Below are 16,317 nucleotides of genomic sequence, written 5' to 3' on the forward strand. Positions count from 1 at the left end.
ATATAATAGTAAGGTAGACATGTTAGATTATCCAATAGGCCATAAGAATACAGTCACCGCCTGTAAACTAAAGCTAAAAATGAAAAAGAGCAGACAGAATTTTTTATTTAGAAATATATCATACACAAGCGTGAAGAAAATATATTTTATAACTATCAAATCTGAAGAAATCTCCTTTTATCCAAAAGGCAGATAAATGTTTACTAGAGGAACCTGTAAGTGTCTGCAATACTCTGGCGCTTCTTTACCTCAAGTTGCAGTTTATCCAGAATATCACCAGGGTTTTCTAAAGGAACAGAGAAGATTTAAATAAAAATTGAAACATACCCTTTTTATGAGCTACAATTTCCTTCAAGACTTCCGAGAGAGACTCCTGCAGGGCTTAGAGATCTGCAATGTTTGACAGCCTTGGTGAAAAGTGTTTTTGGGAAAATTGCAGCGTGGTTTCAAAAATGTTGATGGGTGCATAAAACCGGAACTCTCACTTTACTTTTCTCCAAAAAACCTCAAAAGACGTATTCACAATTATACATTCACTTAAAAAAATAAATATTAATATTTATATATTTATACTGTATTCTTAAATTAAAACATAAATATTCATATTTATATACTCATACTGTATTCTTAACTTAAAAACATAAACTAGCCACATAGTATCTGATGGTTTTATCATTTGTTTTCCTGTTTTAACAAATAGTTGTCTGTTTTAGTCCCTGAGAGAGAAAAGGTGCTGCAGTGCAGACCCCCAACAGAGGCCCTATACATCATTATGATATACGACATCTCTGTATTTAGACTCTGAGTAGGAACTGGAGAAGCATGTGGTAAAAGAGCTTTCAGGGGGATTAAAGCCACCAGTTTCCTCACACCATCTCATTAGAAAAGCGCAAATAATTTCACTATTTTTAATAGGAGTTTCAACTTTTAGAAGATATCGGCCGGAAATTGAGTCCCATACATAACCCTTTTTTTAATACTTAACTCAAAAACGTTTTTTTAGCATCAAGTGTAGAAAAGTAACTAGTCCTGAGTTGAACATGTTTCATCGCCAGCTCCTCGCAAAGACATAAATAACTTAAGCCTTAGTCGTAACTGCAGGTGAGGACGGTGCGAGTAGAAAATAGGCAAACCTGTACGCGGAAAGGAGGTGGGCCATACATACTGCGCAATTAGACTGTCATGATTCGTTCACAACGGGCTTGGAAATCTTAATCTGCGATCAAGCAACCACTTTCAACAAAAAGTCTATGTAAACGTGCGCATGTGCGCAGTTTGGGCTTCTGTGTTCAAAACTCTTGGGTTCATGCGTCACTACGCAAGTTTTAAAGTCCGCTTTCGGGCTCTACGTACCAAACACACGGCAATTGAACGTGTGCACAAGGCTAAATTCAGCTGAACTCTGACCAATGAGGAACTTTGTAAGGATTCAGTGGTTTTGTTGTTCTTGGTCATGTTTTTGGTTTTCTTTGTCTGTCACTCCACCTTCAGGTTCATGATCCACAGCTGTCTTCAGTTCAGTTAATTACCCTCAGCCTATTTAAGTGTCTTGGTTGCTCTGCTCTGTTTTGTCACTGGTTTGTTTCTCCCCATAGTTTTGTCATGTTTCCGTTTATTTATTAAATGTTTTATTTCCTGTCACCAAGCTTGGTCTCCTGCATTTTGGGTCCTCCACCACCAGTTCCTGACAAACTCGGCTTTGGTAGTGACGTATGGGTAGTGTCAATCATGAATAATTGTGGTTTGTGCCGGGCCGGAATTATAAAGTCTTTTATTTATTGGAATAGAGCTGTAAAAAAAAGAAAAAACAAAAACCTGGAGAGATTTGCACTCATTCAACATTTTGCTTGAAGGCTCTTCCAACTGTGAGTACACATGTTAGTATTTGGTACTGAGACCTGTGTGAACACCATATGCTAAAAGCGTGTACAAAAACCCGCGTTCAACACGGTCTTGAGTGCGCCACAGATCTCCAGTGTGTATGAAGCTTTAGAAATAAGGAAATTCGGCACAAAGTGTTGTTTGTGTGGGAATCCTATGTCACGTGGACACCCTGTGCATCAAGATTTGCGCAAGGTCAGTTGGGGGCCAGTACTCGCACCTTACTACCAACTAGACTGTGGTGTAAGGGCACCAAACGACTGCATTACCCATAAGTGCATGAAAGTTACACTAGTCATAGAAATACTTCGCCTAACGCACGAAAATCATAGGTTTCATTTTTTACCGGTGGCCCTTGAGATTGCCGTACAAATCTCAAGGGAACTGCAAGACACACCTATGCGCTCTGTACGATGCCACCGCTCCTCCCTACAACCCCTCAGAGGCCTGGACAACCTAAGAACCCGCAGCTGAGTAAACCGTGTATCAGTCAAACCTCTATCAGGTCAACCACAGTTATGGCAGTTTCAGAGTTTGTCTGTGCTTTCATGGCAAGTGAAAAAGGTCAAAATGGCAATTAAATCCTTTTTAACTTGATATGCTACAATGTTATAAAAAAAAAAAATAACTTTATTTCTTTCTTGACTGACCCCAAAATGGTTTTTGCTTTCAGGCTTTAGCATATCTACCTCATAGCACATCTTTCAGACATTTTGTTTGATTCATTCTCTTTGTAAAAAGAAAATAAGGTCTCTCTTGATCTTTTCTTCTTCCATTAGATTATCTTTTTTCCCCAAATGAATTCCTATCATCTTTTCAAAAGTAACTGATGTATTATTCAAATTCTTCCAATTTATCAATGTTTTGAGTTCAAATTACGAGCAGAGAAAATGAGATGGTGTTTCATTTCAGTCATCCTCACTTAAGATTTAAGTACTTCCAGCTGTAACACTTTATTTTAGTTTTTGAATTTGTTCTCATTAAGATATAGCGCGATTTTTCCACTCCTCAGCTACTGCACTTCATGTTTATTTAGTTGGAGATCTGAAGCAAAAAAGCTTGTTCGAATTTTCTATTATACTAAAGACTGCAGAGGCTTGGCACAGTGTGCACACAGAGTTGAATTCAATATTTATTCAGTCATGATGATGAAAAATCTGCAGCAGCTGCTGTGGTTTTCGAACATCACAAGTTGACTTGCAGAGATTAAAGATTAAAATGATGTAGGAGTGGAAACAGTTCTGAATGCAGATGCTTTTGAGTTTTTATTATGCAACTACAAGACTGGTGAACAAAAATACTGATGTAAATTGAAAAAAACATGCAAAGTGTCTTGGAGCCGTCTAAAGAGAGCGATTAAGAGTAAAGAATGTACAGGAAGTGGCTATTTTTATCAGGTTTCTGAAGTAGGCGTGCATCATGAAAGCCTTAAATCAAATATTTTAATGAGTTTTCATATCCACTGTTTCCCTGTAGTGTGTATTTATCTCAGTTTTTTTTTCCCAGCTGACGCTACGACAACTTGAATCTGGATTTGATGCTTCAGTGTGAGTTCTGTGGGGAATTCTTGCCAAAGATGTAAAAACACAAGACTTCTTTTTTTTTTCAAGCGGAGTTGAATAACTTGTGCAATTCTTCCTCATGACTTAATTTCCCACTGGAACTTGACAAGGAAATTGTGTGAAGAGAGAAATGTTGCAGCTATCTGACGTTGTGGAGCAAAGATGTGTTGAGCAATCTCCATCCCTCTCTGCTGCTGATTCCTATCAAAGAGTGCAGCTCTGGGAGCTTTTTCAGAGACTCAGATGAGAGAGCAAGGTAAATTCCTCCCCAAGACCTAAAAAGGACATATTTTATCATCTATACCTCAAATACCCTCTTAAATTCCTTCAGGAAAACTACTATAAGTCTAAACACAATTTTGATTTTGGTTATTCCTTTCAAACAAAGACAATACTTCCTCAAAAGTTATTTTTGAAGAACGACACGTTTTCCTTTAAGATGCTGGAGTTAGTCCAGAGTTAAATCTGTCGGCACTGACAAAAACAACAAAACATAGCAAACACAAAGGTGTAGACCCACTAGAGCAGCAAACTGGCTCCACTTTTGATATCAGCTTACATGACCAAATCCTCCACACCTCAGGCAGAGAAGAGTGCGATTTTCCCTGAACTAAACATGGCCTGCGACAGCGTGGGAGGGTGACAGCCTGACACGTTTCTGCTCATCTCTCTAAGCATGCTAAAACAGCAAACAAGGTGGGATGTCATAACAATTTAAAAGCAAGGAAGAAACCTTTTAATGTGCAGTGGCTAGGATCCACTTTTTTAAATCCAATCAATAAAATCTTGTTTAAAAAAAAAAAAAAGTTGCACTAGGTTATCAGCACATGCCAAAGCCAGAGCTGACAACACTTCCAGTACAGGAAAGAGCCTGCAGTGTGCCAGCCTGGTGAGCATGTGGAAGGCGTGGAGCGCCTTGTGAGGGTGAAGTAAGAGCTGCGCTCGCCACCAGCTTGGTGTCAGCGAGAGGCCAGGCTCCGGCTTAGACAGCCTGCCCGAGTCCAGCCTGCTCAGGCAATCTCCCTTTGCGTCCCTTCCAGGAAAAGCCAGCATGATTCAGAGCTTCCTGGTCCAAGCAGAGTGATGTGCCTCCCACCCAATCCACCCAACATGTGCCCACTCACACACACACACACACACACACACACACACACACACACACACACACACACACACACACACACACACACACACACACACACACACACACACACACACACACACACACACACACACACACACACACACACACACACACACACACACCCTCTCCCTTCAGACGGTGAGACGGCCAACTCCAGCTTACTTTGGGAGGAGGCCAAGTCAAACAATGTGTTGATAGAGTCCAGAGCGGAGCGGTGAGAGGAACGCAGAAAGAGCATGAACATTGTGCACACAAAGGCGTGGACTCAGGCAGGAACTCTACTTTCAACTGTTGAACTTCTGCCAATCACTTTTATTAAAAATAATTGCAACAAGTTAATTGCTGACACATGGGAACATGGAAGCGTCTCTAAAACCAGGTTCCTTGAAGGAAGAAATGGGAGCCAGAAAGGCATGCACTTATCGTTCTTAATAACAATGTCATCGAAAATATATACAATGTATTTTTGGGAGTATAAGCTCCGGAGCTGCTAAAAAAATACATAATGAAGAAGAAAAAAATCATAAGTTGTCTTACTGGAGCATATGGGAGAAACTTATTTTACAAAATACAGGGACAAAATGAACATTTCATACTGAAAGGCAAATCATAACAATACAATAGATAATAGACTGAATATATGCACGATTCACTAATGTAACACATTGATGCTTACTTAGCTTCATGAAAACTGGGAGGAATCTAGAACATTAGCACAACATATAAACAATTATTCAGATAACCATAGCATAAAGAACACGCTAAAAAGTCAACTAAACTAAAGGATGCTTAACTTTGGGCTATTATTTTAAAAATAAAAAATAAACGTCACAAAAAAGAAATGTTTTAATATGAATAATAACAGATATCAACACCAATGGAGCATCAATCTCTGGTAACATATTCCAATGAATATTATGAGTATCATGCAAACAGGCTTGATTTGCTGCGATAAATCCATATTTTAAGTAGGACTCCTGGTAGCCTACTGTTTTTGTTTTTTGTCTTAAAGTCGCAGCATGTTCTTCCAAATGCACTTATCCATTTGCATAAAAACTGTCCACATATAACCTTTCTTGTGTTGCACGCTGCCGGACTACTTTTAGCGCTAAAGTGACTGAAATGTAACCAAGAGAATCCAGTTGATTTTCAAAAACAAGATTATTTAGACTAAAAGATTGTTCAAATGAAGTTACTTTTGCTCCTCTGACCAAACTCTTAAGTTTCAAGTGATCGAACGTGTAGCTGAGAGAATCCGGTTATTTTTCAAAATAAAAGAATTTTAAAACCCGGCATAATTAAGTATTTCTTCCGCGGCCCGGTGCCGATTGATCCGGGGAACGGCCCAGCGGTTGGGGACCACAGCTCGATTCTGAAAATTATTGGTGATATCCAGCACTAGCAAATACTGATACTTACAACTACAGTGCCCTTTAGCAGTTGTTCCTATTTACATTTTACAATCGCAAATAAGTCACATCATATTAGTAGTTTGACCCCCGGCCTAGGTATGCAAACAAAATAAAATAACCCAACTTTTTTTTATTTTTTTTATTGCTTTTTCAACAAAGTTTTAAACACACACAACACAAACAATGCCAGTGTAAAATAACGCAACTTTTCTCCGAAAAATACGGTATGTATATATTTCTTGCTTTTAGAAGGCAGGGAATCCAGCTGTGCAACACATCTTCAGAGCTAATAGTATCTCTTTTTAGCTAAGACCCTCTCTGAAGGGCTTACAACACAGAGTTGGCCTCCCTCACGTCTCACCACACATCCCATCATCTCAGGCTCCGCTAAAGCGCCATGCTTCAAGGGACCTGGACTGCGACACATGCACATATCCATGTACACACACAGCTCGGTCAATTAGCACTGGTCCAACCTTGCAGCTGAGAGATAAATGGTGCAGGGTCTCAGCAGGCTTTCTCGTGAAGCTGAGCTCCTTGTCTGCTGTATGTAGAACAGCTCTCTGGAGAACGGCCACCAGTGAGAAGAGATGGGGCAACCGTGAGGCTGAGAGGGGGCCTAAAAGTGTTCAGGCTTCTTTTAAAATATGACCAGGAGTCTAAAGTCTCATGAAAGCTGGTGCCAGGAGAAGCTGAAAGAGGTGGGGAAGATCAGGCGGAGTGTAAAACTGTAAGAAATAAACAGGTTATACCAACTTTTAACCCATTAATCGTTTGTTTGTCCAACCTGATGAGTGCCGTAATCTGCTCTGTGATTGTGTTTGCTTAAACCTGTTTACAGAGTGTGTTCTGCTAAACTGGATAAATCAAACAGAAAAATGAAAGCTGTTTGGATAACATGTCTAATAGTAGCTCGTTTTTTTTTCCCAACCTCACTCAATGGGAGGTCACCTGGGTCTGGATTAAGTGCACTATGGTGTTATTTGGTTGGACTCAAAGTTAAACATATAACTGTGTCCAATACTTGGATTCAGTATAATCAATAGACAACAAAGACTGGAAACATGAGTTTTGTGCAGCAAATAGCCTTTTCCAATTGGTCTGGTGTGATTTTATAATTTTTTTTAAAAATAGGCCATATTTTCCAAAAGTACAAGAAAAATGTGTAAAGCTTGCAAATGTTCGATCTGTAAGCTATGTTTACATTTAATATACCAACTGTGTTTCTTGAATACCTGACAAAAAATTGAACCATTTTCAGATATTACAATCTATTTAGGTGTACCTATATATCTACAAATATAAAAAAAGACTGTCTAATTTAAGAAAATATTACATGCACTCTCTGAAGGACACCAAATGGGAGTAAGGGCAAAAATGAGGCCTAAAAAACACAAAATACTGCACAAATTTGTGCCTACAACAAGTTTAAAACTTGAAAGGTTTACTGTTATAGTTTTGAGTTTTACTTCCCTGGTTCTAATCTCTCCTGGTCCATTGACTTCTTTCTCCTAACTTCCTTCTGCCATGTGTTCATGCTATGCCCACAGTTAGTTTGGGTTTTGTTACCCTGCTCTGCAGCGCCTTTTGTTAACAATAAACCCCTTGCTCTGGAACCGTGTGCCTCCCGTCTCTGCATTTTGGGTCCTTCACTCTCACCAGCCCTCCCAACCTGACAGCTACTTCCGCAAACAACGAGTGACGTCGTTCACCGTTGAGTACTCTTCTGCGCATGTGGGTCACTTCTGGGTCATTTCACGGTCACACAGGAGATCACAAAAGTTCGCATTTAATTGGAAATGTGAAAGGCCTTGCAAAAAAAATAAATTGAATTTTTTCAAAAAATCGGAATTGAGCATTAAGCCCTGCAGTGTGAACGTAGCCTTAGTTGTTATTCTCTGGATAAGTGTGACCTTTAAGGGATACAGATGAAGTAAATTTGGCATCGAGAACTGCTCATGGAGGACCTGATAGAGGGCACAACAGTAGTGTTTTTACTTTTTTAGATATTATGATACAGTGTATAAAAAAATTAACCTGTTTTAAAGTATTTATAAAAATCTGTTTATGCTTTTACATTTACTGCTGTTTATAATGACAGTTTGGAATTCAGTCATTATTTTCTAACAGTTTTAAATAGTAACATGAGGATGTTTGATAAAGTGAGCCCGCTTTCAAGTGGTGTAGACCTCCAACAGGCTCACTCCTGATTGATCAGAGTGGTTGCCACAGAAATGTTGACTCAATCCAACTTGGACCAATCCCTGCTTACAGACACTGTTTGGCTCCAACAACGCAACGCCCGTATCTAAAAAAAAAAAGGCAACTGAATTGACTTCAATTTATTGGAGCCAGAAGTAAGACATCTTCTACGTGTGATGTCACACTCACTGTGTCCAGTTCTCATATACAGTTTAATATCATAAAGTTATATTACGGACACTAGTTCAGCTGAAAATGGGCTAAATCGAAGTCATGACCCGCTAGTTGTTGAATAACTTAACAGTTTAAGCTGCACTATCTGCCACAACCTGCCAACCCTTCAACAATTGACTCAAAGTCACAAGCCTCTCCTAAACAGTGTCTGTTGACTTGTTGTGCATGGCTCCAGGTCCTCACTGACTCCTCACAAGATGTCAATCCTATCGGTGCACACACACACATACACCCACACACAAACACCCAGGTGCAGGAAGTCGCTATGTGAACAAAAAGACACACTCCTGCGCGGCACAGTGAAAAATTACAACAGGAGAGACACACACGGCCCGGTGGATTAACTGCAGAATAAAAGTGCTGATCGGCAACAAAAGAGAAAAAACAGCTATTCATCACACTGGCACAGGATCAAATTCACACACTTCTCAGATGCCCGCCTTGAGTTATTGTAGTGTGCAGCTCTGCTGGCAGACCCCCAGATAATGCTGTCATACCTGAATTTATTAGAGAGCAAAGCTTCCCATCTTTGCAAAGATGGAGCACAGCACAGTGGACGAAAGCTGTTAATGTATATTTAACAGCCACACTAAGTCGCTTTTTTCCCCTTACAACCCTGTATGTGTTGTGCAAATCAACAAGCGTGCGCCTATTGTTTGTGGGAATTCTTTCAAACAAATGCAGTCCTCATGTCACTGTAGAGTTTGTGCTTTTCTCTGCAGAAAAAACAAACAAACATCCACTGGACTTTGACAATGCTAGCAGGACTGCTATGACACCAAATGTCAGCCTGCGTCTACGTTTCATCCAGTGTCATATAATGTACACTGACACGTTGGCTCTAAAAATACCTTTAGGTCTCCAAACTACTCTGCAAGGCTCAAAAATGCAGATTTGTTTCAAAATCTAACCCGAAAAAACACAAGTTCAAGCATTAAATACATTAAATACAGTGCAGATTTAATAATTGTCTCTATGGAGACGACACAGTTTACCACACCGCTAATATGTTGCAGCACGGCCGGACTGCATTGTCGGTATTAGCTTCTCCACTCCACATGGAGTATCAGTAATGTCATTTTGAGAGCAAAGTATGGAATACTATGCAAAAATACAGAAATCACAGCAAAATACAAGAAATACATTTATGAAATCCACATTTGTCCATGCATGGAGGACTGGCTAAATTTAAAGAATCTTAGGCCTTAGTAAAAACTGCCCTCATAACTGGATATGCGTGCAAAACAGGCAAACCTGTACAGAGAATACAGGTGGTGCCCACAAAATATTCAAATCAACAGTGAGCAAAAATGTTCATACACATTTTTTTCAATGGGCACGCTCCAGGCGACAAGTCGTGGCCAACACTTAAACAGCACAAAGGGTAAGTATGGGGGTAGTAGGAGACACGGGTGTGCCGTATGAATTTTTCATTTTTTTAACCCCTCCAAACCCTACACGTTGTGCAAGGGGCCCACTGTACTATACAAGTGATAAGTGTGCGTCTGTCGTGCACACAGAAATTATGAATTTAGACAATCAGAGTGTAATTTGTGTGGGTCTCCTACGGGCATTTACATATCATGTGCACATCTCGGGCATACAGCATTTGCACGTTGTCGTTGACGAGCCAGACATGCACCCTACTAATGACTGCAGTGCGTAAGGACACCCTGTTGTTTTAATTGACAGAACAAGGCAAATCTCCAAGCATCAGAACCAACCTTAAAGCACATGGGTGGAGGTATTATGGTACAGGTGATTTGTACACAAATAAACAAAATAGATGCAGCATTTCTGCAAATATCTTAGAGGATATTATACATTGCAATCCTAACCGAGCCCCGGTACTGAACGAGCCCCGAGGCAACATTCTTCAAGACCGCAGTATCGATAAGATCTGACCTCCACGGTTCTGCTATCGGTACTGGACAAGTCGCTGTTTTTTTGTGTCCCACAAGATATAAACAATCTCCGCCATATTTAACCCACCAAGTCAGTCAATTTTCCGTTATTTAATGATATGACTTTAGCTATTCTCGCTTAAGAGGAGAGGTCTGTCTGGCTATTTGTGTGCACAGGGGTCGTTCAGACAGTACGCGGTGCGTCAGGTAGAGCAGGCAGGCAGGAGCAAGACAGCAGCTTGAAGGCACGGAGGGGGCGACCAGAGTCTGTTACGGGACGGAAAGTTTTTCCAAAAAGATAGTCAGTGGCGATCTCGTAGGGGACACGTGAGCGCCCACAAAAAAATCATTTTATCCCCCTAGACTAAGACCACCCATTTCCACGTAAAATTCACTAAATTTGCATCAGGGCGCCCTTACTATCCTGTCGCCTTGCTGCTACGATGACCGTATGTTACCCTGTCTGTGTAGAACACGCTGGAGGGGGGGGGTTCATGTGGGGGAGAACAACGAACAGGTAGAGAGGCAGGGGGGGGCTTAGACTCACTGCTTATGATTCCAGACCCGCAACAAACTAACAGCTACTTCCTAATAAAAAATAGTTGTCATCCATAAAATAAGTATTCTTTATTGGGTTTACTGGATTTAAAGAAAAAATAAATAAATTGAAAGGAGTCTGCATCAAAGTGAGTTAAGACAAAAGATCTTTCAGAGTTAAGATGAGTGAGATGATGGAAACAAACTCACTTTGATGCAGACTCCTATATTGTTTATTTTCTTGTCTTGTCTTTGGAAAAGATCAAAGGAAACATCATGCTCATAAATAATAAAAACAATTAAATTAAATAATGAAATGCATATACTGACAGCATTTTGAATCAATCCAATTATGGCCAAATGAACTATCGCGATTTATCAGCAAAAACATTTTTTGTAACACACCTAGTGTTGCGGCTCCCTGTGCTTTCATCTCAGTGGGAAACTGATCCAAATGGCTCTTTGAGAGGTACAGGTGGCCGACCCCTATGGAGAGAAATTAGACTCAGTCGGATTTGTGCGTGCGTAATTCTTGATTTGTGCGTAAATTAGGATTTGTGTATGCATATTCTTGCTTTGTGCGTGCGTAAATTAGGATTTGTGCATAAATTTGGATTTGTGAGTGATTTGTTACTCACATAATACGTTTTGTGTGTAAGTTAAAAAAATATAAAATGAAAAAAATGCAAAATGCAATTTACGTGTGCACAAATTAAGACTACAACAGCTTGAAACTACTTACACACACACACACACATCTTTAAAAAAAAAAACGCACGAATCCCTTGTTACACACACACGAAGCCAAAGTTACGCACGGATCTACTGTGAGACTGTTTTGACGTCTCACAAATTCGTCCGTAAGTGCTGCGTTTAAATACCAGTGGAATGCTCGGTCATTAGAATTTTCCTATCAGCCTTCCCTTCTAAACGTATCCAGACAATGACTCAATCAATACATGAAGACAGTAGATCTTAGTGTTGAACATAGAGGCTACTTACTTCGGGGCGCTGACCACCGAGATCGGCCGCCATTCTTCCCGTGACTCTCTCAGTCTGACTGCCTTTGATTTTTCCGGAAGAAAAAAACAGTGCCCCCTACTGGTCGTTCCTGTTACGCATTTTGTATCAATTCGGAGTCTCGGAGAATGATATACTTTTAATATATATATTAACCTTTAAGTGTGAACGTCATATTCTCAGATAATAATTTTTATTTTCCTTTAAAGTTTTTTTAAGCCCTGCTACACCCACTGAAGGAAATACGTAGAAGAATATGCATACACAAATCCTAATTTAAGCACAAATCAAGAATTACGCACGCACAAATCCGACTGAGTCTAATTTCTCTCCATAGAGAGAAATTAGGTCTAGGACATCTACGTGCAGTCCAGGTTTGTATTGTAACATTATCATGTATAAAGTAATAATAATAATAATAATGGATTGGATTTATCTGCACTTTTCAAGTCACTCAAAGCGCTTACATTGTGTCCATTATTCATTCACTCCTTATTCATACTTGGTGACGGTAAGCTATGGTTGTAGCCACAGCTGCCCCGGGGCAGTCTGACAGAGGCGTGGCTGCCAGTTCGCGCCTACGGCCCCTCTGACCGTCACCGGGGCATTCATACACATTCACGCAGCAGTGAAGCCACACTGAAGACAAGGAGGTTGAAGTGTCTTGCCCAAGGACACAACGACAGTTGGCTGGGGGAGGGGGGATCGAACCGCCGACCCTTCGATCATTGGACGACCCGCTCAACCGCCTGAGCCACTGCCGCCCAAGTAAAATGTTTTGTTAAAAAAACAATGCTGTTGCATAATGAGGAAATAAAACACTTTATGTTCTTAATTTGTTATTTACTTATTTTTCGTCCTCAAAAATTATCGATAAGAGTATCATTAGAATACCAGATCGATAAGCAGTAACAATAAGAGTAATAGTACCGTTAAAAAACCTTAACAATAACCATCCTTAGCGCTGAACATGTGGGTCCTTAGCTCAAAAAATGCAAATATAACATCTAAAAAGGAGTCACTATGATTACATTTTCAATGAAACACTCAAAAAAATGATTCAAAAGATTTAGTCACGAAGGAGCAAATCTGCTGAGCCTTTGGTTCACTATCTGCATATTAAAGAGGGTTTTTCCAGCATTTTCTGAACATTTCCTGGTGAGTGCTACATGTTTAAGAACTCTGAAGGAGGTCAAGTGCATCCACTTGGCACCTCCTAACCAATGGCACGCTCAAGTGCCATAATTTGGGTTAATTTCCCATTTCTAATTAAATCTCTTAGGAATATGAAAGAAAATTCCAATAAGTAGAAAGAAGACGTGAAAAACATGAATGCTATAAACCATAAAAAGCAATTTGTTATGTCAAAAATCCAATAAAGTTGTGAGCAAATAATACTTGGACTAATCTTTTAGAAGGCAGCAGAACTAAAGCTCTGCTGTCTTTGCTCTCCAAGTGACCATCTGTTACAGCCCAGTGTTTTCTATCAAAGCCCAGACAAGGAATCATTTTATCCACAATCAAAGCATCAAAGACGTACAAGAGGCATTGGTGTAAGGCAATGGCAGTGGCTTTATCCATCAGCTGTTTCATAATAGCTCTCCTCCAGATACCCATGTTTAATCCATCGAGTCAATGGTCATACGGTGAGAAGGAGCGTCTGAGGAAAAGCGTGTCTGTAAGCCAGGAGGGAGCTCAATAAGATCTCCTCCCGGGCTTCTATAGTTCATCGCCCCTCGCAGCAGGGGTGGAAATGCCATAAAAAAAAAAGAATAATGATAGTGTTGTATTCATACTGGGACACACTGATCACCTCAGGGTTTAGGTCAAATACGCTGGCCGAACAGCAGCATCCAACGTCTGACAAAACAACCACACATGCTAATGTCATTTCTACATGGTTATAAAAATCTAATATCCACCTCTGCTGATTTGATTGTTTTAAACAGTGAAGCAGTTGATGCCAGGGATCCTGGTCCTCCTCCGGTGTCCTCAATTAGGAGTGAAATTCAGAGGTGGCCTCGATTTCAACTCGCCGGGTCACGGGGGTCGTCACGCCTTTTTAAGAAGAGAAAAGCCCTTGTCACGGCGCAGGCTTTCTCCCCCTGCTGCCACAAAACGTCTCCTGACACAAAGCCCTCGCACTCCTCTCGGCACAGGCCCACAGCCCTGCCAACAAATGTGACCTCCTTTCATCCTCTTACTAGAAAACTTACTATGAAAACAATAAAGGAGGGGGAAAAAACACCTCTACCAACCTTTTCCAACTACCAAACCGTTCATGGAAGTTATTTTTTCCATGACTCCTGAGTTAAGGTGGCAACTTTAACTTTCAGTGGTGCGTAAAGCCTGAGGAGAAGAAGAAAAAAATTCTCCTTGTTTATCTTTAGCTGGTTGATTTGACCCAAGGCCTGAGAAACCCAGCCAGCTCTTCCACTGCAGCAGGAAACACATTCCTGCAAAGTGATGTCTTTAAATGATGCATTGCAAACTGTTATTGCGTATTTTCCAAAAGGTTGGAGTTAATTGATACTATTGTAGTTCAGCTGTATTAAGTATACTTTGTGTACACTTCTAATCGAACCACGTTAGCACGTTAGCATGTAGTCATGTTTACAACCAAAAATACAAAGTATTTATTATTACTTTTCGTAGATTTCCATCTTTATTTTACACCTTGATGAACGTAAGTTGAGGGAAAATCCCTTTATTCCCATCCATCTGTTAACATACATACACAACAGTTTCAGTGCGTATCGAAAAAGATCGTGTTGTAGAGTAGGAGTGGGAATAAGAACAGGGCTGGAGGAACACACACTTTCCTCTTTTCTTTTTTTTTTTATTAAATGAGGGACTTTAATTACCTCCTTGTGAGGTGTTTGAGATCAGGTGGTGGCCAGGACCTAAGTTCATCTTACAGACAGATCATCTTTTGATCTATTTTCATTGCGTCCTTTAATTGTGATTATGCCGCGTCTAACCAAAATCTATAAAGCTGGGTTGTTTTCTAAGACATTGTTTCTGCAGAGCAGCAGTAGCCCATTGGAAATTCACCTCTGAGTAGTGGATGGGACTCTTGACATGAAGCAACCCCACCCCACCCTTCCCCTCCCTGTTGCTGGGAGCTCTCTGTTTACATGCTCTCCCACCCCCATCCTAGCATTACCGGTGCAATAAAAATGGCGAGCAATATTGGACCTGTTCAGTCGTACAGTTTTAAGTCAGATGCCAGTTCAGACGAGGACAATAAAAATGTAAAAATGGATCTAGTCGTCACCCCATCGGTGTGTATCAACCCATGTACACACCGGGCATGTGATGCCCATTCAAGAACCCGCTAACCATGGGTTCTTGAACGCGCATATGGCCCATAGTGTTTACACTGGACAAGCAGGTAGAGGTTTCTTCTTTTTTATATTGCTACTGTTTACCAGCACATGTCCGCCAACTGCAGTTGGAAAAGGCTTGAGGTGAAATGTTGAACGATGCAAATCTCACACATTTTGCTCCAGGCTTTTTCTTTCACAGCTCTATTCTGATACATGAAAGACTTGTCATATAAATCTAGTCGGGCATAAAACACAATTAACAATTTCTCCTTCCTGATCGATTTTCATACGGGGGACTTCATCCATTCGTCACTAACAATCATGAGTCCCTGACTGGTCAAAGTTTGACCTGGTTTAACTTGCAACACTTGTTTAATGCTCACGCATTTTGTACGTAGAGTGGTAAAAACTTGCGTTTTGAACACGGAAACCCAAAATGAATATTTACATGCTTTTAGGTAGACTTTTCAGTGGACGTGGCCACTTGAACGCGCAGTGTGAATGTAGCATCAGAATGGAGCAGAGCAAGGAGCTTGTGGCCAACTCAGTGTATTCACAACAATTTGAATAAAGAAATACTTAGAAACGATATTTGAAGCTTAACTTTCTTTATAGTTGTCCTCCATCATCAGAAAAATGAGAACATGTTAAAAACATCAAAAACACAATTTTCTTTGGATTGGGTCTTTAAAGGTCAACTTGAAAATCAGCTGTTTTAAGGGAAGCCAGGAATGATTTAATGCTGAAAAAGTTTAAAAGACAACTACAAAAAATTCTTCACTTTAGCAAAACTCTCTTAAGAACGTCATTTATTTAGCAATTAGTAAATTAGTGGTGTGGGGATGGGTTTCTCAGCATATGATGGACAGGACAGAGGTGTCTGTGTGGAGGATGGTTGCCATCTCTCCACAAAAAAATTAACAATCCCACCTCGTGCTGTGTCTGCACAACACTGAATGCATGAATTATTGCAGCGGCCAGGCTGAATTAACTCTATATATCAGCTGTGCTTCGTAGTTCAGGGGTGAGGGGCTGTGTGCTTAAACTGGCTGCTGGTTTTGCAGGCTATGTGTCTTAAAGCGACTCAACATT

The 16,317-nt window shown here is 40.4% G+C and overlaps 1 protein-coding gene across 3 annotated transcripts in view; it reads right to left on the reverse strand.

Annotated features, from left to right (window-relative positions):
• ctbp2 (C-terminal binding protein 2) overlaps window positions 1-16,317 on the reverse strand; it is a 104,233-nt gene that overhangs the window by 59,937 nt on the left and 27,979 nt on the right. Inside the window, exon 1 of one of the 3 annotated variants that reach the window (XM_023949169.1) lies at window positions 11,282-11,362. The exons of the other annotated variants lie outside the window; for them this stretch is intronic. The gene's annotated coding sequence lies outside the window, so the exon portion shown is untranslated. Of the gene's footprint in view, window positions 1-11,281; window positions 11,363-16,317 lie in introns of those variants that run through there. 3 annotated transcript variants of the gene reach the window in all.

The sequence above is a fragment of the Oryzias latipes genome, chromosome 19 (genome assembly GCF_002234675.1).
Source record: "Oryzias latipes chromosome 19, ASM223467v1".
Classification (NCBI taxonomy): Eukaryota; Metazoa; Chordata; class Actinopteri; order Beloniformes; family Adrianichthyidae; genus Oryzias; species Oryzias latipes.